Genomic DNA, 8,549 nt, shown 5'->3' on the forward strand with positions numbered 1-8,549 from the left:
GCCCCCTGAGTGCACAAATTTTTGTGCCCCGGGCCTCTAGTGTGTGTGGTATATATATTATATATTTCTAAGCTTAAATGCATATATATTTAATATAATAAATTTAGAGACATTGCTACCTAAGATAAAATATATAGACATAGATATAGTCCCCTTCTCCAAATAATGTTTTTAAAATTAATTTGCCTGTGGTTCTAAGCCCTTTTGAGCTATTCTTCTTTAGATTTGTACAAGATGCCTCTTACTCTTATGTTTTTCTTATTTTAATAGGAGGAATTAGACAAAAATGATGTTTATAGTACTAATAATTAAGGAAACATTCGTCCTCTGTGTTAAAATCTGGAGCACTATAGAGGGAAGGTGACTTTTCACAACCCAGAAAATTTATATTTTCTCAAATAGGGGGTCATAATCTGCACTAAAAAGTCCTCCTCTTAGGTAACAGTATGAATTTAGTGTGGGTGGATTACAGTTAAGTGAGGAGTACAAGCAGTTGCTAACAGCAGTAGCACCAAGATGCTGAAAGGAAGGTTAAGTTGTTTTGTTTTAAAGTTAATCACCTCACTTGTGTGTCAGCTTGACTGGATTTTTCATGTGTCCAATTCCATTTCTATTTCCATTTTTAGTTCCGAATGTATATTTGAAATTCAGTTTCCTCTAGAGGATATTCCACCTGGTTCTGAAAGACATATCTTATCAATAATATCCATAGTATTCATTTAAACTATATTCTTGATCTTAGGTGGTAATACAGCTAAGAGTGTAACTTGTGCATCCTTCCTTTTCACCATGTGAACATCAGGAGCAGTGCTCCATGGAAGACATTTGAGAGAATGATAATGTAATGACTTTTCAAATTGTGTTCCATATTCCCACAGGGGCCCCAGGAGACAGGAGCAAAGAAAGACAGAGGGAGCCCTAACCGGTTTGGCTCAGTGGATAGAGCGTCGGCCTGTGGACTGAAAGGTCCCAGGTTCGATTCCGGTCAAGGGCATGTACCTGGGTTGCGAGCACATCCCCAGTAGGAGGTGTGCAGGAGGCAGCTGATCGATGTTTCTCTCTCATCGATGTTTCTAACTCTCTATCCCTCTTCCTTCCTCTGTAAAAAATCAATTATATATATATAAAGAAAGACAGAGGGAGTGGGCTCCAAGGTATCTTCCTTCAGCCAGAGAATGTCGTCCTTTATCTGTTTCATCTACCCCTGATTTCTGGAGAAAGATCCTTATGGTTAAACATGTATAACTACTGCTCTTCTTCAACTGTATTATCTTTCTCTTGAAGAATCTGAAACTTCAGATTAAATAACTGCCGAAGGAGACAGAACCACTTATGACTTAATCAGGACCAGGATTTGTATCTCCTTGTTCCCTTTGTAATGTTTCTTCCATGTTGTCACTTGTTTTCCAATGTCTTTTCTAAAAAAGAGTAGTACAATATTTAATCAAATTCGATGCTAAATAAAAACTGGCCATGGCTTGGCTCATTTGGTAGACATATTTTGATGGTCCTGAGGAGTGGGTGCCATGTGGTTGATTTTGGCCATCGACATGAAAGCATCTAGCAGCCCAGGGAAATGGTGCTATGTACTTTGTGATCAATAACCCTATCTTGGGCAGGCTTTTGGGATGATCGCTGTTAAAATACTCATAAGGTTGTTCTTCAGTCCAATTAATAGAACAAGAGTTATTTCAATGAGCAGTGCCTGGAGAGCATAATTCTGAAATTTCTAATAGATATTTATTATTCATTGGGCAACTTCAGGAAGCGCTAATACAATTGGAAGCTTCAGAGGAGGCTCAGGCATTTATGCAGGTAAAGGCTTGACAGGAGAACTTTCCAGACACAGTAAGTATGGTGGAAAACATCTCTGATGTGTGTTAGTGGACTTCAGGAATTTGCTCTTTAGTGAGAGGAGGAAAAATCAGAGTATAATAGTGTATTAGTTTTTAGTGCTGCTGTAACAAATTACCACAATTTATTTTCTTACAGAACTATAGCTAGGAAGTCCAAAAGGGGTCTCACAGACTAAAATGACGATGTTGGCAGGACTGTGTTCCTCCTGGAAGATCCAGGGGAGAATCCATTTCTATGCCCTTTCCAGCTCTTAGAGGCCTCCCACTTTCTATTTTTTGTGGCACCTTATTTGTCTTCAAAGCCAGCAATAGTGGATGAAGTTCTTCCTATGCTGCCATCTCTCTGGTTCTCTTCTGCCTTCCTCTTTCCCTTTTAAGAACCCTGTGATTACATTGGTCCCACCAGGGTAATCTCCCTATCTGAAAGGTAGCTGGTTAGCAACCATAACTCCTCTTTGCCATATTATGTAACATATTTACAGGTTCTGGAGATTAGGACACTGAATTATAAATCATTAAAAATGTACATGCTTTTTACTGTAGGCCCCTTTGGTGATGGTATGCTACCTACATCATTGGCTATTTAATCATTTCTTGTCAATGAATATAAAGAACTTTTTAGGATAGTGCTTGACACAGAGTAAGCTCTCAAAATTGTTAGCTAATATTAAAACTGTGGTAATCTCCTGGTAGTTCTTATATTTTTTTGACAAAGCAATTGAGCAAGAGTTCTTTCTTTATTAAATATGATAGTTATGAACAATTAAGCTGTTAACAGCTTAATTTTTTTTAAAGAAAAAATTCAATCATGTAGTTGAAGAAATAAAGCTATTTGAAACATGGTACTTCTTTCTAATGAAGACTATTCTATAAAGGACATTCTCCTACTTCTTAATCACATTGCCTTTTAAGGACATTTAAATTCCATTAGCATTATCACTCCCAAAAGCATAAACTACATTGTTCATTGACAGGAACACAGTTCTTCCAGCTATGAAATAAGTCCACTGTGTTTACTCTAGGGCTTTATCTTCATGTTACAGAAATAGTTATAATTTATAAATACTTTGTGGTAGTCTCGAATACTTTTAATATTGCCAGTGCCTCTTTCAAGGCGCATCATTCATGTAATGTAGAGAAAATTTTTTCCAGCTTTAATCTATAAGTAAACACCACAGTCAGCTGTTCTTATTGCACAAGCTCTGCACCAACATAGTTCCACGGTCTCTAAATCCCCTTTTTGTCATACTTCCCACTCGTGCTTCCAAACTCAGCTTTTGGTGTAATTGTTGGGGAGCATGATCATTTACTTCCATGGTGCCCCCAATTCTTTACTTATTTTGGATATCTTAAAGTCATATATACTATTTTTAAATTTGTTTTTCCGCTGAATTCCATCTACTTTGTAACTTCCAACAATTCATCAATGCTTCCTTCACACTAAAGACGTCTTATATTTTTCAACAGTGCTGTGAATCCTTCTCATTTTTGTTTCTTTTATCATCTGTCATTGGATCAAAAGTCTAAACCTCTACATTTGACTTTCATATATGCATAAGTAATAAATTTACTAGCAACAAACATACTAACTCATTTTTAAAATGAACAATGTTTTCATTGATGTAATTGAATGACAGCACTGAAAATACAGTGTATATTATTTAAAGAATAATAATCTCACTTATTTTCTGAAATAATTGTTGAGTATTATACTCAGTAAAAATGCATCCTGCTGTTTTATATTTGATCAATAAGTAAAATAAAATAAGTTGAAGTTACTAACTACAGTTAGAATTTGAAAATATCATACCAAAGTGGAACACAACTGAGAAATACTTTATATAGTAACATTAACATTTTGCCTCAGATTTTGCTTTGGGGGAGATTTAACAAAAGCTATTATAAAATGAAATTATTCAGGTACTTGAGTCCAAAGACTTATACTGCTATCTAGTGGCCACACTGAGTAATTTTAAATTGTTAGCTATGTAATCCTCTCCTACTCAAAGTGCATATTACTAAAGCATTGCCATTACATTTTTGAAAATCACTAGAGTTGACTTATTAGTAATCTCCTAGAAATACCATTTCTAAAATTGCACTATTTGCTTGTAGATAACAAGGTAAGAATTCTTCCATTGGAAATGCAGCATGCTATATTAGTAAATGTATTATTTTCATAATGAATAAAATAATGTTTCAAAATGGGAACACTAAACAAAGAAATTAATTCCAAACATTAGGGCATATTTATATAATTATTCACTAGATATTATAAAAATAATTAAAAATAGCTTCTTTGAATATAGAATAGGTTATTCTTGATTTTAAAAAATTTCAAGGATTCATTTATATTTTTTTTTTACCCAGAGTTTTTTAATGGCAGCACAAACTGGGTTAGATTGTAAGCCAATCTATTTATCCTATATAATAAAAGCTTAATATGCTAAGTGTCAGGTCGTCGGGTCGTCCATTCAACCAATCAAAGCGTATTATGCTAATGATATGCTAAGGCCGCTCAACCGCTTGCTATGACATGTATTGACCACCAGGGGCCAGATAGTCGACTGGTTGACCAGTTGCTATGATGTGCACTGATCACCAGGGGACAGACACTTCGACTGATAGGTTAGCTTGCTGCTGGGGTCCAGTCGATAGGGACTGAGAGAGATGGGCTGGACATGCCCTGTAGCCCTCCTGTGGTCATTGGTTGTCCAACCTCTCATGTTCCTCCCTGGCCCCAATCAAGCACCGGTGGGGTTCCTCGGCCTGGCCTGCGCCCTCTTGTAATCTGGGCTGAGAGACCTCCTTTCCCCGAGTGCACTAATTTCGTGCACCAGGCCTCTAGTAGGAAATATAAGGCCAAACAAACTCAATGGTAACTTTTCAGCTTGTTATTGGAATATGAAGAATTCGCTTTATGAAGAAAATTGGGATTTCTTAAAACCTAAATTATTCACAGTAAAGGAAAAGAAAGAAGGTTAGCATTTTCTTGATGTGATTTCAGAGGTTAGATCAAACTGGAAAAAAAATGTAATGGTTAGTTGAGCTAGCCTTTTTAATGGCTGTATTGTATCAACACTGCTGGAAGAATTATAATGGCTTTTTTTATATGTATGTTATGTTTATTCTCATATGATCTAATTTTATCTTTGTTTAAAAATGATTAAAGAAGACAAATAAACTTCAAAACTTCATGAAGCAGACAGTCTTTTTTTCTGAGAACTGCAAAATCGGGCAGAAGGCCCGAAGTTTTATAGGATAGAGAATAAAGAACAAAGGGGAGGCAAATGGAAAATATCTGATTGGCTGGGGCCACTTAAGTCAACCTTGTTTGGGGTGAAATGGTCCAGAGTGACAGAAAGCAGCATTGACACAAAGCAAGTGAATTTACTAAGGAAGCAAAGCAAGCAAATTTATTAAAGAAGCAAAGCAAGAATTTATTAAGAGTGTACTTGAGCCCAGCTGGTCTGGTTCAATGGTTGAGCATTTACCTATGAACCAGGAGGTCATGGTTCGATTCCTGGTTAGGGCACATACCCGGGTGGCGGGCTCAGTCCCCAGTAAGGGCCTTCAGGAGGCAGATGATCAATGATTCTCTCTCATCATTGATGTTTCTATCTCTCTTTTCCTCTCCCTTCCTCTCTGAAATCAATAAAAACATAGATTTTTTTTTAAAAAAAGGATGTACTTGGCATAAAGCACAAGCAGACAACTCAGCTAGTCTGAACACCCTGTCAGGAGAGGGTTCAAGGGGTTTTATGACCTTGCCCCTATAGGTTTCAAAGTTCCCCCGCCAGATATTTTGAGTAGCAGGCTAGGTTTCAAAGTCCCCTACTACATTGTTGTGGCTTATTTCGGAATGTTTGTGCATACATTTGGTCATCCTGTTTGGCAAGTCCTAAGACAGCTGACTGCTCAGGGGGTGAGATAAACTCCCCCCTTTTCTCCCCCTCTTCCCCTTTCCTACCTTAGTAGCTATCAATTCTGCCTACAATCTTATCTTTCCTGTTGACAAGTTCTGTAACAGAGATACCATGAGCTTATTTGACTTTTGTAGTTAGAATAAAAGATTATATTTAATTCTGATAACTCTAAAGACATGCATGTTTTAATTAAACCAGCAAACTTAAACTAAGCTTTATTTAAACTAAGATTATTCTAGATCATGTGAACTTGAATAAAGGGAAACTATCCACGCATTGGAAGAGTACAATGCCTCACCAGCAGGGGGGATTTGAGGCAGGAGGGAGTTAGAGCATTAGAACAGGCACCTGGAAAACAGGTCATGATTGGCTACCAGCAATCTCCTTATAAGCCTAGCAGTCCTATTTTTGAGGGGAAAGTAAACTAGCTAAAGCTAAGCTGGAGGATTGTGATAGGTTAGGTTTCCTTGACAGGTGTTTCCCATAAGTGCAGGCTGACTTAGGTTTCGATTTGTGATTTGGGCCAGACCACGGGGGAAGCCTCCATTTTATGTCTTTATCGAAATCTATACTAATAATCTATACTAATAAAAAGGTAATATGCTAATTAGGCCGGATAGACTGGACATCGTCAGGTCACCCAGGCCTCCTTCCAGACAAAGCCATGGTGGCAGGGGCTTAGGCAGAGGCGGTTAGGGGCAATCAGGCAGGCAGGCAGAGTGGTTAGGAGCGATCAGGCTGGCAGGCAGGAGGCTGGGCTGAGGGACCCCCATCCATGCACTAATTTTGTGCACCAAGCCTCTAGTATCTTTATAACTGCCCTTCTTGAGCAGGCGCTGTGGAGATCTGGGAATGCTGACTCTGGTAAGAATTTTCACCCTTCGTTGGCTTGGCTTTTTCATTTTTTTTTCTAGGACCCCATTGGCAGGCTCTAGAGCAAGTGGGATTTAAAATAGAAGATAGCCCTGCTTTAAATTTAAAGGTTTTCCATTCTTTTTGTTGTTGTTGTTAATCTTCACCATAGGATATTTTTTTCATTGACTTTTAGAGAGAGTAGAAAGGAGGAAGAGAAACAGAGAGAGAAACATTGATTGGTTGCCTCCCTGACCAGGGCTGGGGATTGAGTCTGCAACTGAGATATGTGCACTTGATTGGAATCATCCTAAGATCCTTCAGTCCGAAGGCCGATTCTCTACCCACTGAGCCAAACCAACTAGGATGGTTTTCCATTAATTTTAATTTTACTTTTCTCTAACTGTTTAAGGGAATAACTAGTAGCAGTTTACTAGAGAATCAATTAGAGTCCCATCAACCATGGGAGGGTCCAGATGGGGGCATTTGATTGGTGTGCAAGGATTTGGCAAAACCTTCTAAGACACTTGATTGGAATCAACCCAAGATCCTTCAGTCCGAAGGCCGATTCTCTATTCACTGAGCCAAACGGGCTAGGATGGTTTTTCATTACTTTTAATTTTACTTTTCTCTAACTGTTTAAGGGAATAACTAGTAGCAGTTTACTAGAGAATCAATTAGAGTCCCATCAACCATGGGAGGGTCCAGATGGGGGCATTTGATTGGTGTGCAAGGATTTGGCAAAACCTTCTAAGACAATCTCTTTTGCAATGTCCTGTTTGATGGAAATGAGACACAATTTCTGGGCCAGGAATTTGATGATGGACCCCTAGGAGAGCACAGTGGGAGAAGCCCAGGTATTTCGGATTTCTGGCCTTGGAGCCGTTGCAGTTGTGAGGCTGATAACTACGTAGACTTTTGTTTACCATCTTGTATTCTCTTCAGAGTGGAAAGGCAATTCAGCTAGAGGATTAATAGATTGTGAGTACTCAGGTGAAGGAGGATAGAGGGGAGTAGTAAGAGACATGTCAGTCTTATAACTTTTTATATTTTTAAATTTATAACATTTGTAATACAGTTTAGATCAGCCTGTCTGGTTCATTTCAGCTCCTTCACCACCAAACCTGGGGGCAGGGACTGCTTCCTTTTCTCTGTCTGTAATAACCAAGATATAAAGGTGTCTGCAGCATCAGACTATAAATTTCACATTATCCTTATTTTCTTTTTTAAAATATGTTTTTATTGATTTTAGAGAGAGAGGAAAGGAAAGGGAGGGGGAGAGAGAGACATGGGTTGGGGATTAAGCCCACAATCCAGGCATGTACCCTGACTGGGAATTGAACCAGTGACCTTTTGGTGCATGGGACTGTGCTCAACCAACTGAGCCACATCGGCCAGGGCTCTTTATTTTTTTTGATCTTGACAGATTTGCATCCTTTCTTCTAGCTGTGGGCCAGAAGTCCTTGATCTCCTCAATTTTGTGAGGCATGGCTACAAGGCCCAGAGAGCACACAGCTGACACCTTACTATCCCCCTATTCCCCAGAAGGCACTCACAACCAGTCTTACAGTCCTTTGTTTTAGGTACCCCTTGTTCTTCAATATTTCATTAGTTTTGTGAGGTGAGTCTTTCAATGTCGCTATTTTGGCATTCTGAAGCCTTATGGAGGCTTCTGCATGCCAATTAAAATAGCTCTCCCATTCTGTTTTTTAATTTGGGACCCCTTGCTTTCAATTGCCTTTCTTAAGTGAATAATCTTATTTAATTGGAATGTTCCCCATAATGGCCATTGTAATTCTAAGTTGTCTTTGTAAGTTTTTGCCATTTAGGTAGATATCTACAGCTTCTGTTACCACAGCTCTCAGACATAAAATAAGTAGGTATGCCAGAAGGTGAAGTGCTCAATTCTTTGAAA

At 38.5% G+C, this 8,549-nt stretch overlaps 1 pseudogene; it reads right to left on the reverse strand.

Moving 5' to 3' along the window:
* Positions 1-7,700: 7,700 nt before the first annotated feature.
* Positions 7,701-8,123, reverse strand: LOC102256567 (annotated as a pseudogene).
* Positions 8,124-8,549: the final 426 nt, after the last annotated feature.

Source organism: Myotis brandtii, unplaced genomic scaffold (assembly GCF_000412655.1).
Source record: "Myotis brandtii unplaced genomic scaffold, ASM41265v1 scaffold17, whole genome shotgun sequence".
In the NCBI taxonomy this organism is placed as follows: Eukaryota; Metazoa; Chordata; class Mammalia; order Chiroptera; family Vespertilionidae; genus Myotis; species Myotis brandtii.